This window comes from Balaenoptera physalus (genome assembly GCF_965194825.1).
Source record: "Balaenoptera physalus genome assembly, chromosome: 10".
NCBI lineage: Eukaryota > Metazoa > Chordata > Mammalia > Artiodactyla > Balaenopteridae > Balaenoptera > Balaenoptera physalus.
The window spans coordinates 88,146,435-88,163,300 of NC_138889.1; the positions used below are offsets into that span (position 1 = coordinate 88,146,435).

The following is a 16,866-nucleotide window of genomic DNA, read 5'->3' on the forward strand; positions in this document are numbered from 1 at the left end:
ATCAAGATAAGTTCAGTTTAGCCTTGAGGTTTTAAAAATCTAGGCATACATAAAAAGAAACGAAATTGAGTTATTTGTAGTGACGTGGATGGACCTAGAGACCATCATACAAAGTAAGTCAGAAAGACTTACTTTATGGAATCTAAAAAAAAAAAAAAGGTTCTGGAATATATATAGAATCTATAAAAAAAAATATATGGAATCTTAAAAAAAAAAAGGTTCTGAAGAACCTAGGGGCAGGACAGGAATAAAGACGCAGACGTAGAGAATGGACTTGAAGACACAGGTGGGGAAGGGGAAGCTGGGACGAAGTGAGAGAGTAGCATTGACATATATACACTACCAAATGTAAAATAGATAGCTAGTGGGAAGCAGCTGCATAGCACAGGGAGATCAGCTCGGTGCTTTGTGACCACCTAGAGGGGTGGGATCGGGAGGGTGGGAGGGAGACGCAAGAGGGAGGGGATATGGGGATATATGTATACATATAGCTGATTCACTTTGTTGTACAGTAAAAACCAACACACCATTGTAAAGCAATTATACTCCAATAATGATGTAAAAGAAAACCCCCACAAACACAAGAGAAGGTAGGAAAAGAAACAAAGGACAGAGGGAACAAGTGAACTCATATTAAAAAGAAAAAAATTTAGGCATAAAATCTGCTCAAGCAGAATAGAAATTCCTACTGCAAAATTCTGTGCTAAAGACATTGGTTATTTTTATTGTTAATAGAGGACCTGAAGGAATGATAGGTGATCAGTGATGATTAAACAGAAGTCTAAATATTGAGAAAGGGTTTATAGTAATTTTTGTACATATCTTTGGGCATTTTTCAGCACTTAAGAGAACTAGCTTTTTAATGACACATCTTATGTAACTGAACATTTAGAAAAGTTATAAAAATTCAGATTAGTGATTTTAAGACTTAAACACACTTCCATGGCTGCCACAAATGTTCAGACCACTTTTTCGTAACAAGTTTTATTATGGTCTTTCCATATATGCTTTAGGTAAATGTTGTCTTGGTGTTGGTGCTATGGGTGGAATTTGAAGAAGAAAATCATTTCTGTGTACTACAGTGTCATGATTAACGCTAGCCTGGAGTACAATAGATGGTCTTGAGGGTAGCTAATGATTACTGTGATTCAAAATGTCTTCTTTAGTTTGTAAATGTTTTTGAATTCATAGTCTTTTTTTTAAAATTTATTTTTGGCTGCGTTGGGTCTTTGTTGCTGTGCGCGGGCTTTCTCTAGTTGCGGTGAGTGGGGGCTACTCTCTATTGCGGTGCGCGGGCTTCCCATTGCGGTGGCTTCTCTCGTTGCGGAGCACGGGCTCTAGGTGCACGGGCTTCAGTAGTTGTGGCACGTGGGCTCAGCAGTTGTGGCTCACAGGCTCTAGAGCGCAGGCTCAGTAGTTGCGTTGCACGGGCTTAGTTGCTCCACGGCATGTGGGATCTTCCCGGACCAGGGCTCGAACCTGTGTCCCCTTCATTGGCAGGCAGATTCTTAACCACTGCACCACCAGGAAAGTCCCTGAATTCGTAGTCTTATAATTTTGGGAAATTCTTTTCATTTCAGCCTAAATGAGTTTATGGTCTTGGTGTATTCTGGAACCCCACGAGCCCCAACAGAGTGGGCAGATATAGGATCTGCCAATATTGGGCATTATTAATAAGTTAGTAAATAGATGAACACATGCAGTTTATTGTTGGAAATTGTTAGAACATGAGGATTATATATTTAGGCCCAACACGGGGTAGTTATTTTCTGGTATTGCATCTGCCTTTGTACTATACCTCTCACCCTGATTAGCTTTTTGCAAATATATGCCTTGTACCCAGGACAAGATAAAGCAGAAATTAGCTACTACAAAAATCAGCTCCAAACATATGTTCTACCATTAATAGTTTGTCAGAAGGAAACCCACATTTATGTCACTTGGTGATAATTAAGTTTACTAAAATATATGTTGAAATTAGGAATATAGCCTAATTTACCCTTTATATTCCTAATGTTATAATTTTTAGTATTAGAGTGCTAGATACTGTTCTTAAAACCTTTTTTTTTTTAATTTATATTTTATTTAAAAAATTAAAAAAAATTTTATTAAAAAAATTTTTTTTTAATTTATTTTTATTTTTTGGCTGTGTTGGGTCTTTGTTGCTGTGCGCAGGCTTTTCTCTAGTTGAGGCGAGCGGGGGCTGCTCTTCGCTGCGGTGCATGGGCTTCTCATTGAGGTGGCTTCTCTTGTTGCGGAGCATGGACTCTAGGCACGTGGGCTTCAGTAGTTGCAGCACGTGGGCTCAGTAGTTGCGCATGCGGGCCCTAGAATGCGTGGGTTTCAGTAGTTATGGCGTGCGGGCTCAGTAGTTGTGGCTCTTGGGCTCTAGAGCGCAGGCTCAGTAGTTGTGGCACATGGGCTTAGTTGCTCGCAGCATGTGGGATCTTCTCGGACCAGGGATTGAACCCGTGTTCCCTGCATTGTCAGGTGGATTGTTAACCACTGAGCCACCAGGGAAGTCCCTTAAAACCTTTTAGATGTTTTAAAAGGTATTGTAGTGTGGCACTGTAGTGAGTCTTAATTGACATCTTCTGTAATTAGGTTTATTTGATCCTCTGTGCTCTTGACAATTTTTTTTTCAATTTAATGTAACACAAGATTAGCTTTTAGTTAATTTTTTTCTGGAAAAATTATTTTAATATCTGATTTAACAGCATGAGAGGAATGGTGTTGTTTCCCTCTTGCCTTTGTATTCTGTGGATTCTGTCTTAGGAGCTTTTAGAAGTCAGCTAGCGTATTATATAAACCCCCAGGCTCCAGCTGCTTGGGCTCTATTTTTAGTTCACTTGTTAGTAAATGACTTCATTATATTTGGGTCCTGCATTATTAGGCATATCAGATTTAGTTATGTGTGATACCTAGACTCCTTTCCTTTATTTGAAATCTTTTGGATGAGAGTAAAAAAGAGCTCTATTTTTTGTACTTGAGATGATCTGTTTATTAAATGTTTCAAGAGAGTAAAGGAAATCCTTTAAAAAGCAGTCTAAGACACTAAATATTTTATGATATTGGTTTTTAGCATTAGACCTTTGCACAAATATTACCCTCTTTTGAGAATGGAAAAATAAGCTATGAATAATTGCTAAGTGCAACTAGTAGTTTCTAATTTGTTTTTATACATACATTTCAAGTAAATAATTTACCTGAATTTCAGAAGCTATACAATTGCTAAATTACAGGTTCTGTGTTTAGATAAAAAAAAATGAGGCTCTTATTTGTAAAAAGAGTAGTTGGTGTTGCTTGGATAACAAAAATTTAAAAATGGAGTTTGTCAGTTGGATCAAGAGTTAGAAGAGTTTGTAAATATTATGGTAGATTGGTAAAAATGTAACGTAGCCCTTAATCAACTAGTGTTTTAATGTCTAGTATAATTTTGCGTAAAAATAGCAGGTAACCATTATTTTTCAGTATTTGTACTTTTTATTTGGAGCTTTGTCAATTCTGCCTTAGTTTTTTTTTTTAATATTTACTTGTTTATCTATTTATTTATTTATTTATGGCTGCATTGGGTCTTTTTTTTGAATTTTATTTAATTTATTTTTTTATACAGCAGGTTCTTATTAGTTATCCATTTTATACATATCAGTGTATATATGTCAATCCCAATCTCCCAATTCATCACACTGCATTGGGTCTTAGTTGTGGCACGCGGGATCTTTCGTTGCAGTGCACAGGCTTCTCTCTAGTTGTGGTGCGTGGGCTCAGTAGTTGCAGCGTGCAGGCTCCAGAGTGTGCAGGCTCAGTATTTGCGGCGCATGGGCTTTCTAGTTGTGGCATGCAGGCTCCAGGGCGTGTGGGGTGTGTAGTTGTGGTGCAGGGGCTCAGTAGTTGCAGCGTGGGCTTAGTTGCCCCACGGCATTTGGGATCTTAGTTCCCTGACCAGGGATCGAACCTGGTCCCGTGCATTGGAAGGCGGATTCTCAACCCCTGGACCACCAGGGAAGTCCCTCTGCCTTAGTTTTTGTTATAAACCTGATTAGGCAATAAGCAGAAGTGTCTCATACTTGATTTTTTTTTACTCTTTGTTTAAAATAGATTGCATTTAAAAAATGAGGGACTTCCCTGGTGGTGCAGTGGTTAAGAATCTGCCTGCCAGTGCAGGGGACACGGGTTCGAGGCCTGGTCTGGGAAGATCCCACATGCCATGGAGCAACTAAGCCCGCACGCCACAACTACTGAGTCTGAGCTCTAGAGCCTGAGAGCCACAACTACTGAGTCCACGTGCCACAACTACCGAAGCCTGCACGCTCTAGGGCCCGTGCTTCGCAACAAGAGAAGCCACTGCAATGAGAAGCCCGCGCACTGCAATGAAGCGTAGCTCCCGTTCGCCGCAACTAGAGAAAGCCCGTGTGGAGCAACGAAGACCCAACGCAGCTAAAAAATAAATATATTAAAAAAAGAGAAAAATTAAAAATTGCTAAAAAAAAAAAAAAATGAAAGCAGGAAGTGAAACTTACCAAATTAAATATTTTTGAGCTAATCACAGTGGGAATACACATAGCCCAGGTTCCAAAGTAAACGATTTGCATTTAAACACAGGTTCATGTGTTATTCTATTTCTTTGAACTGTGCAACACAGAAGCATAGTAGGGAATATCTTAAAATAGACAGCGGATAGTGGCCAGAAATTGTTGACTACTATAGATGGTGAGGCTGTCTAGCTCTTGTAGTGATATAAGCCAGAAGTACATGCTAAGGGCATTGATTTGCTCAAGGTCAGCATGTTCTAAATTCAGCTGCTTGAGTATGGTTTCTGTCAAGAACACGTAGGGCTCTTGAATGCATAAAAGGTTTTAGCAGCAGAAGGTGCTGTATTTATGAGGTGTGGTGGCAACATTCAGGTCATAAATATCTTTTTCTTCTTTTTTAAATATAGAATTTTAGCCTGTGGTTCTGAGTCATTTCAGAGCATAGAGACAGGAAAGTGGGCTGGAAAGTAACCTGTATAGCGGTTGTATTCTTTGCTGCTTATTTTTAGCATTAGTTGTTGTTGAAGTAAATGCTGCTCTCTTCCATGTGACAGTTGACAAAGAGATATGTAATGGTAAAAAACAATTCAGGCTTATCAGTTTTGGTTTAGGGCATTCCCAACCCCTCATGCCTTTTTAGACCCTGAAGTATCAAAGACAAAGTTCCTGTAACAAAATTAAGGCACACAGAATGATCCATAAAAAAATAACTAGTATTTTATATAGGGTACTTTATAATAACAGAAGATTGTGTATGTATACGGCATCCTTTTTTCAAGTGCTTCTACATATAATTCCTAGTTTATTCCTCATGTCTCAATCTCTGTGTTCTTAGATAGATGCTTGGTGGAATTCCTATTTAATAAATAGAAAACTGAGGCTTATACAGTTCACACAGGTCCAAGTTTACAATGCAAGATTAACACAATTTTTGTTGAGCCCTTTTTGTGTACTGGCACTGTGCTAGGTGCTAGGGATACAGATAAAACATGGTTTCATCATTTAATGGAGGAGAAAAATAGTTTGTCTCAAGAAGTTCTAGGGTAGAAGTGTGTGCAGGGTGCTGTGGGAACCCAGAGGAGAGCCCTTAGCCTAATGTGAGGGTTCAGAGAGGGTGTCTGGGGAAAGATGACCCTTGACTTGAATGAGACTTGAAAGTAGAGAAGGAGTTAGTATTGACTAGTCTTTTTTTTTTGTTTTTGGCTTGCGGGATCTTAGTTCCCAGACCAGGGATTAAACCCGGGCCACAGCAGTGAAAGCGCCAAGTCCTAACCACCGGACCTCCAGGGAATTCCCAGGATTGGCTAGTCGTAAGGCGTGTTCTCTCACAAACTCACCCTTACCTTAGAGCTCAGTATTGGCTGAAATTGCTGGCAGCTTCTTCTCTGTATCATAAAAGTTGTTTTTGCTTAGGAATCTTTATTAGGCAAATAAAAAGTTGTCAACTGGGTTTCGTTTTAACAGAAGTTTTAACAGAAGATTCCAAAAGTCTATAATGAAGTGGTTTTCAGTGCCATACATTGTGGTCACAGACATAGATTACTTTACTACTATATCAGGCCTTCAAATAAAAATTTTGACAGAGCTCTTAAAGTTTTTTTTTTTAAACACCTTTATTGAGCTGTAAATCACATGCTATGAATTTTACCCATTTAAAGTGTACAATTCATTGTCTTTTAGTGTATTCACAGTTGTGCATCATCACCACAATTTTAGAACATTTTCCTTACCCCTCAAGAACCCCGATCCCTTCTCCCCAGCACTCTTTAGCCATCTTTCCACAATCTTCCCACTTCTAGCCCTAGGCAACAAAAAATCTACTTTCTGTCTCTACAGATTTGCATTTTCCAAACATCTCATGAGTGTAATCATACAGTATGTTGTCTTTTTTAACTGGCTTTTTTCCACTTAGTGTCATGTTTTCAAGATTCATCTATGTTGTAGCATGTATCAACACTTCACTTTTTTTGTTGTTGTTGCCAAATAATTCCATTGTATAGATATACCACATTTTATGTATCCATTCATCAGTTGATGGAGACCTCAGTGCAAAGATATGTGAATAGAAAACTCTAATATAGCCCCATGATTAAGTCTTTCATTCAAAATATTTAGTGCCTATAAAGTGTAAAATATTATGCTGAGTGCTGGTTATACATTGAGGAGCAAAAATATAGACCCTACCGTTATAATGTTTACAATCTAATGTGTAGATAACCAAAAAGTAAAGTAATGGGAAAAGAACAGGGAGAGAGACTAACAGGATACTTACTTTTTTTGTTTTCTCTTGTTTTTTAACTTTTTACTTTGCAATAATTTTAGACATAAAAAAGTTGCAAAAAATAGTACAAAGAATTGTATGCAGATTCTCCAAATGTTTCAAATAGAAGCATTTTACCACCCTAGTTTTATCACCCATTCTTCTTTTCTTTCCCTCCCTCCCTCCCTTCCTCCCTTCCTCCCTCCCTTCCTCCCTTCCTCCCTTCCTCCCTTCCTCCCTTCCTCCCTCTCTCCCTTCTTCGTTGCTGTGTGAGGGCTTCCTCTAGTTGCGGCGGTGAGCAGGGGCTGCTCTTCATTGTGGTGCACGGGCTTCTCATTGCGGTGGCTTCTCTTGTTGTGGAGCACGGGCTCTAGGCACGCAAGCTTCAGTGGTTGTGGCACGTGGGCTCAGTAGTTGTGACTTGCAGGCTCTAGAGTGCAGGCTCAGTAGTGGTGGTGCACAGGCTTAGTTGCTCTGCAGCATGTGGGATCTTCCCGGACCAGGGCTCAAACCTGTGTCTGTGTCCCCTGCATTGGCAGGCGGATTCTTAACCACTGTGACACCAGGGAAGCCCATATCACTCATTCTTTTTCTGTGTGTGTGCACATACAGATACACAGGTATATTTTTTCTGTTGTTACAGTGTTTGAGAGCAAGTTTTAGATATAAAGCCCCTTTACCTCTAAATAATTATATGTAAGAGAATGTCCTTATGTTTAAGAATACACAGTATTCTTAAACATAAGGACATTCTCTTGCATAACCCCAGTGCAATAATCAGAACCATCATTGGTTAACATCAGTATTACTGATTTGATGAACTGTTTGAACTGCTCAATACTATTTGATTTGAGGAAATGAAAATCAGTTTAGTACTAGTAGCTTATTTATAGACTTAATTCAGATTTTGCCAGTTGTCTTACTGTTGACTTTTTTCTTGCCCAGAATTCAAGTTCACACATTGCCATATATATATACAGTGGTATACTACTCAGCCATAAAAAAGACTGAAACTTTGTCATTGCAACAACACGGATGTACTTAGAGGGTATAATGCTAAGGGAAATAAGTCAGACAGAGAAAGACAATACTGTATGGTAACACTTATATGTGAAATCTAAAAAATCAAACTAGTGAGTGTAACAAAAAGGAAACAGACAGATATAGAGAACAAACTGGTCATTACCACTGGGGAGATGGGTTGGGGGAGGGGCAAGATAGGGGTAGGGGGTTAAGAGGTACAAACTGTTATGTATAAAATAAAGATACAGCGATATATTGTAGAACACAGGGAATATAGCCAGTAGTTTATAATAAGTATAAATTGAATATAACCTTTAAAAATTGTGAATCACTGTGTTATACACCTGTATATACTATTGTACATCAACTATATCTCAATGTAAAAAAAATCACACATTGCATTATTTGCCACGTATATCTCTCTAGTGTCCTCTTATCTGGATTAGCTCCTTATTTTCTTTGCCTTTCATGATCCTGACACTTTTGAAGAGTACTGGCCAGTTATTTTGTAGAACTTCCTTAGTTTGGATTTGTCTGATGTTTTCATGTTATGTGTTTTAACTTACAGAGCTGATGTTTTGTTCTCACGTATCGGGAGGCACATATTGTCAATTCGTCCCATTACTAGTAATGTTAACTTTGATCACTTGATTGAGGTGGTGACTGCCAGATTTTTCTACTATAAGGTTTTTTCTTTGTAATTAATAAGTATCTTGTGGAGAGATACTTTGAGACTATTCCTATATACTGTTTCTCATCTTATTTTCACAGGCCAATTTTAGCATCCTTTAACAGTTATTAAGTGTGGGGTTGCAAAATGATGATTTTCTAACTTTATCATTATCATTCCTCTGTGTAAGGAATTCTCCTGTAAGGAAGAGCTTTCCTTCACTCTGTTTGTTCTTGTATAGACTTATAGATTCATATTCAATGGGTTATAATCTATTACTTGTCATTTGTTTTACTGCACAATTGTCCTAAACTGTCTAGTAAGAAGAGCCTTTTTAAGCTTGCTCCTGTATCCCTTTGACATGGCCTTGTCCTTCCTTGAGAGCTTACTTGCTGACAGCACAAGATGTTCCAGGCTTACTTTGTATTTTTCCTGCTCCATGCTTGGTATTGGCCATTTTTGTAAGGACCGTTGGTTCCTGTTACTGGAGATAATGGTATTTAGGAAACAAGATCTGGATGCTAGTCTCAGATGTGCTCATTGGTACTAGGGTGTTACTGCTTTTAGGTCCTTTGAGTGGCAAAGCTAGAAGATCTGTGTGTGTGTTTGTGTTAGTGTGTATATGTAATTCTGTATCTATCTGTTTATATATTAAAACAGTGAATTCATACTGATATGTTTAGTTCTGACACCTCAGAGTTCATTCTGTCCTTCCTCTTCCTTTATTTATGATCTCTTCTCTGACATGAAGGAACTTGGCTCTCATTATCCACAATGTTACTTCTTTGCTCAATTCTAGAATACACTTCAAGTAGTTTTGGAATTGCTAACCCATACCACTGCTAATTTACTAGCTGGAGTATGGATTTATTTATAGTTGGTTTTATTCTTTAGCCTTAGACTTGGAGGATGTATTCAAAGTACTGGGTTCCAAAGTTACTTAGGTTAGTTCTTCCTCAGCTCCCCTTTCCCCCATCTTCAATGTGATTGTTATTTATTTGAAATATAATTAAGTTCATTTCATTGTATTCCATTTTGGGTCCTTTATATCCTTGTTTATTTATTTGACTATATGAAGCATTAACATAGTTCTGAAAATCAGAGCAATATTAAAATATTATCTCAGAAGTGTCATGCCCCCTCTTCCATGACTTCCCCTCATTCTTTCTACCTCATTCCTACCCAACCCCTTTTGGTAATCATAATCATTGGTTTTTTAATTTATTCTGTGTGTGTGTGTGTGTGTGTGTGTGTGTGTGTGTGTGTGTGTTTGGCAGTGGGTGCAAGTAAGTAGATAAATGTCTCAGTTCCCCTTTTATAAGAAAGATAACATACTGTAGATACCCGTTTGCGCTTGGCTATTTTCCCTTAACAGTGTTTCCTGGAAATCACTTCATGTCAGTTCACAGAGATCTTTCTCATTCTGTTTTGCTACTTAATAGCACTTTATTGTGTGTATTACCATAGTTTATTTAGCCTTTTTTTCTTTTTTTTGGCTGCACCACACGACTTGTGGGATCCTAATTCCCCAATCAGGGATTGAACCTGGGCCCTCAGCACTGAGAGCACAGAGTCCTAACCTCTGGACCTCCAGGGAATTCCTAACCACTTTTCTAATTATTGTGTATCCCAATTACAAACAATTGCAAAGAATAACTCTGTACATATGTATTTTTGTCTTGTTGGAGTTGCATCTTCAAGGTAAATTTCCAGAAGTGGAATTAGTCAAAAGGTAAATACATGTGTAGTTTTGTTAAATATTGCCAAATTCTTTTCAGTAAGGACTATATAAATTTGCATTCTCATCAGCAACGTATGATAGTGCCTCCTGCTCTATTGCCTTGCCAACAGAATATGTTGTCATTCTTTTAAAATTTTGCCAAGCGTGGTATATCTGTGGTATTAATTTGCATGTGTCTTATGAGTGAAGTTAAATATCTCATGTTTAGGGATCATTTTAAAATTATAGGGTGTGTGTGTGTATGTGTGTGTGTGTTTGTGAATTGCCTATTCATATCTTTTGCCCATTTTTCTATCAAGCATTTGGTCCTTTGTCCCTCAGATTTTAAGATTTCTTTATATATGAGGGATATTAGCTCTTTATGTATGATATATGTTGCCCTTTTTCTTTCATTTTGGTTTCATTTTTTATGTTTTTTGCCTTGTGAAAATTTTGTGTGTGTGTGTGGTCAATTTTATCAATCTTTTATTGCTTCTGGATTTTAAATCATAGTTAGAAAGCCTTTTTCCTACACCAAGTTTAAAGAAGCATTTGCCCTCTTTTCTTCTAGTACTTATTGAGATACTTTTTTAGCATTTAGATTTCTAATCCATTTCGAGTTTATTCTTGTAATTGGTGTGAGGTGTGGATCTAATGTTCTTTTTCCAAATAGCTAATCAGTTGTAGGGACCTACTTTAGATTGGGTGGACAGGGAAAAAGCTATAAGGACATGATATATTAAACTAAGATCTGATGGGAGCCTGTCAACCACAGTGGTTGGAATGAGAGCCCTAGACAGAGGAAAGAGCACACGTGAAGGCTCTGAGATTAGAAAGAGCTTGGTTAGGTAAAGAATCTGAAAGCCTGCCAATGAGAGTTCGGCCTGTTGGAGTGGGTATAGTAGTAGAGGTGTGACTTGAGGTTGGAGGGTAGCCACAATATGGTTTATGTCTTTATCTCTCTGGCTGCTCTTTCAAGGGGGAAGGGGACAAGAATGAAAGTAGGAGTAGAAAAACCATTAGGAAGGAGGCATTAAAGTAATCAATCCACAGAGAAGAGGCAGTGCCAGTGGAAAGAAATCGATAGATTTTGAGATACGTTTTAGTATTAATGTGTCTATTTTGTTTTTTACTAGAATTAATTTTTTTCCCTTGAGATAGATGCTTTGTTATGGTTGATATTTGTTGACTTAAATTGTGTGTGAGTTTGGACAAACACCTGACTTCCATGGCCTCAGCTTTCTCATTTGTCAAATAGGAATGTCATTATGATTCAGAGTATATTTCTATATATATGCACTTAACCTGGAAAGCTCTACTAGACATGACTGCCTGAATCAGAGGAAATGAAATAATAGCCTTTAAAAAATTTTAAGCTAAATCATGACATTTTGTTTTTAAAGTTAAGTTATTTTAGGCTGTTTTTATAATTCCCCTGAATCAATGGTTATTGTTTACCCCCTAGAAATGACTACTTTTTCTTATCATATATTAAGAAAAATATTTAAACAAAAACAGTGTTACAGAATACATTGTTTTGCAATTTGCTTTTGGTTAACTGTATATCTTTGGACTTTTTTTTTAAATCTAAGTTTCTATAGAGTAATCTTACTCTATGAAACTATTTAAATAGAAATTTCACGTGTGACCTCCATTTAGATACTAATTGAACACATCAACTGTAAAGAGACAGTTATAAGGCAGTAGAGAAAAATGGGATGTCAGATGATATTAAGGAATTAATGAATTTTTTAATGTGTGATAATAGAATTGTGGTTATTATTATTAAAGTACCTCTTAAAGTTTTATATGTTGAGGTATTTTTAAAAAAAGTTTTCTAGGACTTCCCTCGTGGTCCAGTGATAAAGAATCCACCTTCCAATGCAGGGGACGCAGGTTTGATTCCTGGTCGGGGAACTAAGATCCCACATGCTGCAGGGCAACTAAGGCTGCGTGCCACAACTACCGAGCCCTTGCACCTCAACGAGAGAACCCACGTGCTGCAAAGTACAGAGCCCATGTGCTCTGGAGCCTGCGTGCCACAACTAGAGAGAACAAACAAACAAACATACAAAAGCCCAGCACGCCACAACTAGAGAGAAGCCCGGGCAACGCAACAAAGATTCCTGCATGTTGCAACTAACACCCAACACAGCCCTCCTGCCCCCCCAAAAAAGTTAATTTTTTTTATTTTTTTATTTTTTACCTGCCCCATGCAGCATGTGGGTTCCTAGTTCCCTGACCAGGGACCGAACCCGTTCCCCTTGAATTGGAAGCTCGGAGTCTTAACCACTGGACTGCCAGGGAAGTTCCCTGTTGAAGTATTTATAAATGTAATATACCTGGGATTTTCCAACTACCACCTAGTGGGTAGCCATTATAATTTTAGAGTCTTTTTGTTGATGCACTGGTAATTTTTGAAGCTGGGTGGTTGGTAGATGGTGGTTCAACTGTACGTATTTGAAATTTTCTACACTAAAAAGTAAATAAATGCAGTTAGGTCTTAAACACTTTCAAATTAAATGCCAAAAACAGTTATCATAGTTCTTAATATCCATGGAATACACTGGTAGTTTCCTAGAGTGTGGCTTTAATCAAAAGCAGAGTTTTGGGTGTGGGGGAGGGATATAAACTTCAAAGTGTAAGATTCAAAATGTTTGTTTGATTAAATATAATTGAAATTAGATCTTTTATGCCTTTACCTTGCTAAACTTTTTTTTTTTTGGCTGCATCGGGTCTTTGTTGCTGTACACTGGCTTTCTCTAGTTGCGGTAAGTGGGGGCTACTCTTTGTTGTGGTGCGCGGGCTTCTCATTGCGGTGGCTTCTCTTGTTGTGGAGCACAGGGTCTAGGTGCACGGGCCTCAGCAGTTGTGGCACACGGGCCCAGCTGCTCCATGGCATGGGGGATCCTCCTGGACCAGGGCTCGAACCCGTGTTCCCTGCATTAGCAGGTGGATTCCTAACCACTGCGCCACCAGGGAAGCCCACCTTGCTAAACTTTCATGAAGTTTTTGATAATAATATTTTAGTTGCAACTGTGACTAAGTTCCTTTAGTTTCACGACTGAGTGATTTAAGTCACTTTAAATACTTTCAGATCAACGTGACTAGCTAAGATGCTTTCTGAATTTTAGTTAACTCCTCTTTTTTCTTTTTACTTAGTTTTAGACAATTTTCAATTTCTAATAGGTAAAAAATAGAAATCTTGATTATTGATGGGAATTAAAAAAACATTCTTTTACATTTTGTTTTAGAATTATTTTACTGAATTATAATTTGAGATATATTAATATTTAGGAAGGAATGTTAAGCATAATTATTCTAAAAATTGCTACATAATATTAGACCACTTTTGTACTTAGCTAACCCCTTTCTTTATGTATTTCACTCTGAAGAATTTTGTCCATACCGCTACCTACATATTAGAAAAACAAATTGATATCTGTGCTATATCATCTTGAGCTAACAATTAGGTGGCCAAAATTATTTTTAATATGGAAACTATTTTTCATTATTTGTTGTGAAAAAACACATAACATAGTATTTACTATCTTAACCATTTTTAAGCATGCGGTTCAGTGGTGTTAAGTATGTTCACGTTGTCGTGAAATGGATTTCTAGAACTTTTCATCTTGCATATCTGAAACTCTATACTCATTAAACAACACCTCCCCTTTTCTCCCTCTCCCCAGCCCCTGGTAACTATCATTCTACTTTTTCTACTTTCTGTTGCTATGAGTTTGGCTATTTGAAATATCTCATGTAAGCAGAATCATACAGTCCTTGTCTTTTTGTGCCTGGTGTATTTCACCTAGCATAATGTCCTCAAGATTCATCCATGTTATAGCGTGTGACAGGATTTCCTTCATTTTTAAGGCTGAATATATTTTATTGTATGCATATACCACATTTTGTTTATCCATTCTTCCATCCATGGACTTTTGGGCTACTTCCATTTACCCTCCTCCCCTGCTGCCTCCTTCTTTGTTTTTGCCATCCTAATGGGTATGAGGTGATATCCCATGGTGGTTTTGATTTGCATTTCTTTAACTAGTGATGTTGAACACTTTTTCATATGCATATTGGCCATTTGATATCATCTTTGGAGAAATGTCTATTCTTTTGTCCATTTAAAAACTTACTTGTTATTTGTTGTTGAGTTGTAGGAATTCTTTATATATTCTGGTTATTAACCCTTTATCAGATATATTATTTGCAAATATTTTCTACCATTCTGTAGGTTAACTTTCCACTCTGTGTCCTTTGATGTACAAAATTTTTAAGTCTGATGTAGTGCTATTTGTCTGTTTTTGCTTTTGTTGCCTGTGCTTTTGGTGTCATAGCAAAAAAATCATTGCTAAACCCAATGTCCTGAAGTTTTCCTCCTTGATTTCTTCTAAGAGCTCTGTAGTTTTAGGTCTTAGGGTTTAGCTCCTTAATCCATTTTGAGTTAATTTTGGTATATAGTGAGTATAAGGATCCAATTTCATTTTTTTTTGCATTTGGATATCAAGTTTTTCAACATCGTTTGTTGAAGAGACTGTCCTTTCCCCATTGAGTGGTCTTGGTACCCTTGTAGAAGGTCATTTGATCATATGCTTGAGGGTTTATTTGTGGGCTTTATATTCTATTCCATTGGCCTATTTGTGTTTATACCAATACCGCGTGATTTGATTACCATAGCTTTTGTAATAAGTTTTGAAATCAGGAAGTGTGAGCCCTCCGACTTTGTTCTTTTTCAGAGATGAATATTCGAGGTCCCTTGAATTGTTTTTATTTATATCATCATTTTCCCTCAAATTTGAGGTAACATTGTGAATTTTTTTATTGATGTATATAATTGATACATAATATTATATTAGTTTCAGGTGTACAACATAATGGTTCAATATTTGTATATACTGTGAAATGATCACCACAATAAGTCATTAACATCTGTCCCCATACATAGTTATAAAAATACATATTGAGAATTTCAATGTTAAAACTACCTTTAATATATGTCACAATTTAAGAATGTAGATTGACCAGTGGGTATAGTCAATACATAATGCATTTTGTCTATGTTAACATTTTGATTCATCTTTCCTTTTCAGCTTTATAGTACAATTTACCCTCAGAGCATCCCTTGCCTAGTAATAATTTCTGAACATGCTGTGTACTTTTCACTCCTATTCCTTTGTCAAGGCCTGAATATCCTTCTCTGTTCTTCCTAAGAAAATTGTATTCATCCTTCAAGGCTTAACTTAGATGTTACCTCCTGGATAGTCTTTTCCTGAAGTACCCTGTAGTCATTCCTTCTGAGCTATATTTAGCATAGTAGGGTATTTATATGTGGAATAGGCACTCACTGAGCCTTAATTAGGAAATACTTACTCTTATTGTGAATTACTGGAACATAGACTCAAAATTTTAAAGTTGGAAGGGACTTTTGATATCTTCTTATATAATCCCCTACCCATACATGCATAACTTTTAATAGTATCCTAACACATTTATTTGTCCAACCTCACCCTGAACTCTTTTCAGTAATCACAGGAGACTTCCCTTTTAAAACTAGGTCCTGCTTAGACCCATGGGTACTTAAGGTGTGTGGGAGTATTTCATATAGTGGGATAAGTATAATAGGTCTTTTTGTGATGTCACTTTTTTTGTGGTCTTAAATTTTAAGAAATAAATACTTTTTTGGGGTAATTACAGGTATATTATAGAAACAGATACAGAAGTTCATAGATGTCTTTTAGATGTCTAGACTGTTCTAAGGCCATGAGTTTATTCTTCTCTATGTAGTCTTTAAGTTTATATCGAGGGAAATTTTTTTGGGAATTACATGAAGTAGGCTTCTTTGTTTTCAGGCATCTTTCATTGTTAAAAAAATTTCCCCTTTGGTAACTAGAATTCTAACATATCCTCACCCCCACTTACGTAAAGTAACTGATTCTGCTAACCATAAGAAACTTGGTTAACAAGTGGATTAGATACATGTATTTTATCTGAGGAACATAAATATATCTCAGTTTAGAATCCTGAACTAAGGCTTCCCTGGTGGCGCAGTGGTTAAGAATCCACCTGCCAATGCATGGGACATGGGTTTGAGCCCTGGTCCGGGAAGATCCAACATGCTACAGAGCAACTAAGCCCGTGCGCCATGACTACTGAGCCCGTGTACCACAACTACTGAAACCCGTGCACCTAGAGCCCGTGCTCTGCAACAAGAGAAGCCACCACAATGAGAAGCCCGCGCACTGCAGCGGAGAGTAGCCCTCACTCGCCACAACTAGAGAAAGCCTGTGTGCAGCAAGGGAGACCCAACATAGCCAAAAATAAATAAATAAATTTATTAAAAAAAAAAAAAAAAAAGAATCCAGTTGCCAGTGCAAGGGACACGGGTTCGAGCCCTGGTCCAGGAAGATCCCACATGCTGCGGAACAACTGAGCCCGTGCGCCACAACTACTGAGCCTGCGCTCTAGAGCCTGTGAGCCGCAACTCCTGAACCCGCATGCCACAACTACTGAACTACTGAAGCCCACACACCTAGAGCCTGTGCTCTGCAACAAGAGAAGCCACCGCAATGAGAAGCCCGTGCACTGCAACGAAGAGTAGCCCCTGCTCGCCACAACTAGAGAAAGCCTCTGTGCAGCAACGAAGACCCAATTTAGA

At 37.7% G+C, this 16,866-nt stretch overlaps 1 protein-coding gene across 4 annotated transcripts in view; it reads left to right on the forward strand.

Annotated features, from left to right (window-relative positions):
• The window catches only part of HIPK3 (homeodomain interacting protein kinase 3), a 95,641-nt gene that overhangs the window by 30,220 nt on the left and 48,555 nt on the right, over positions 1-16,866 (forward strand). The window lies entirely within an intron of this gene.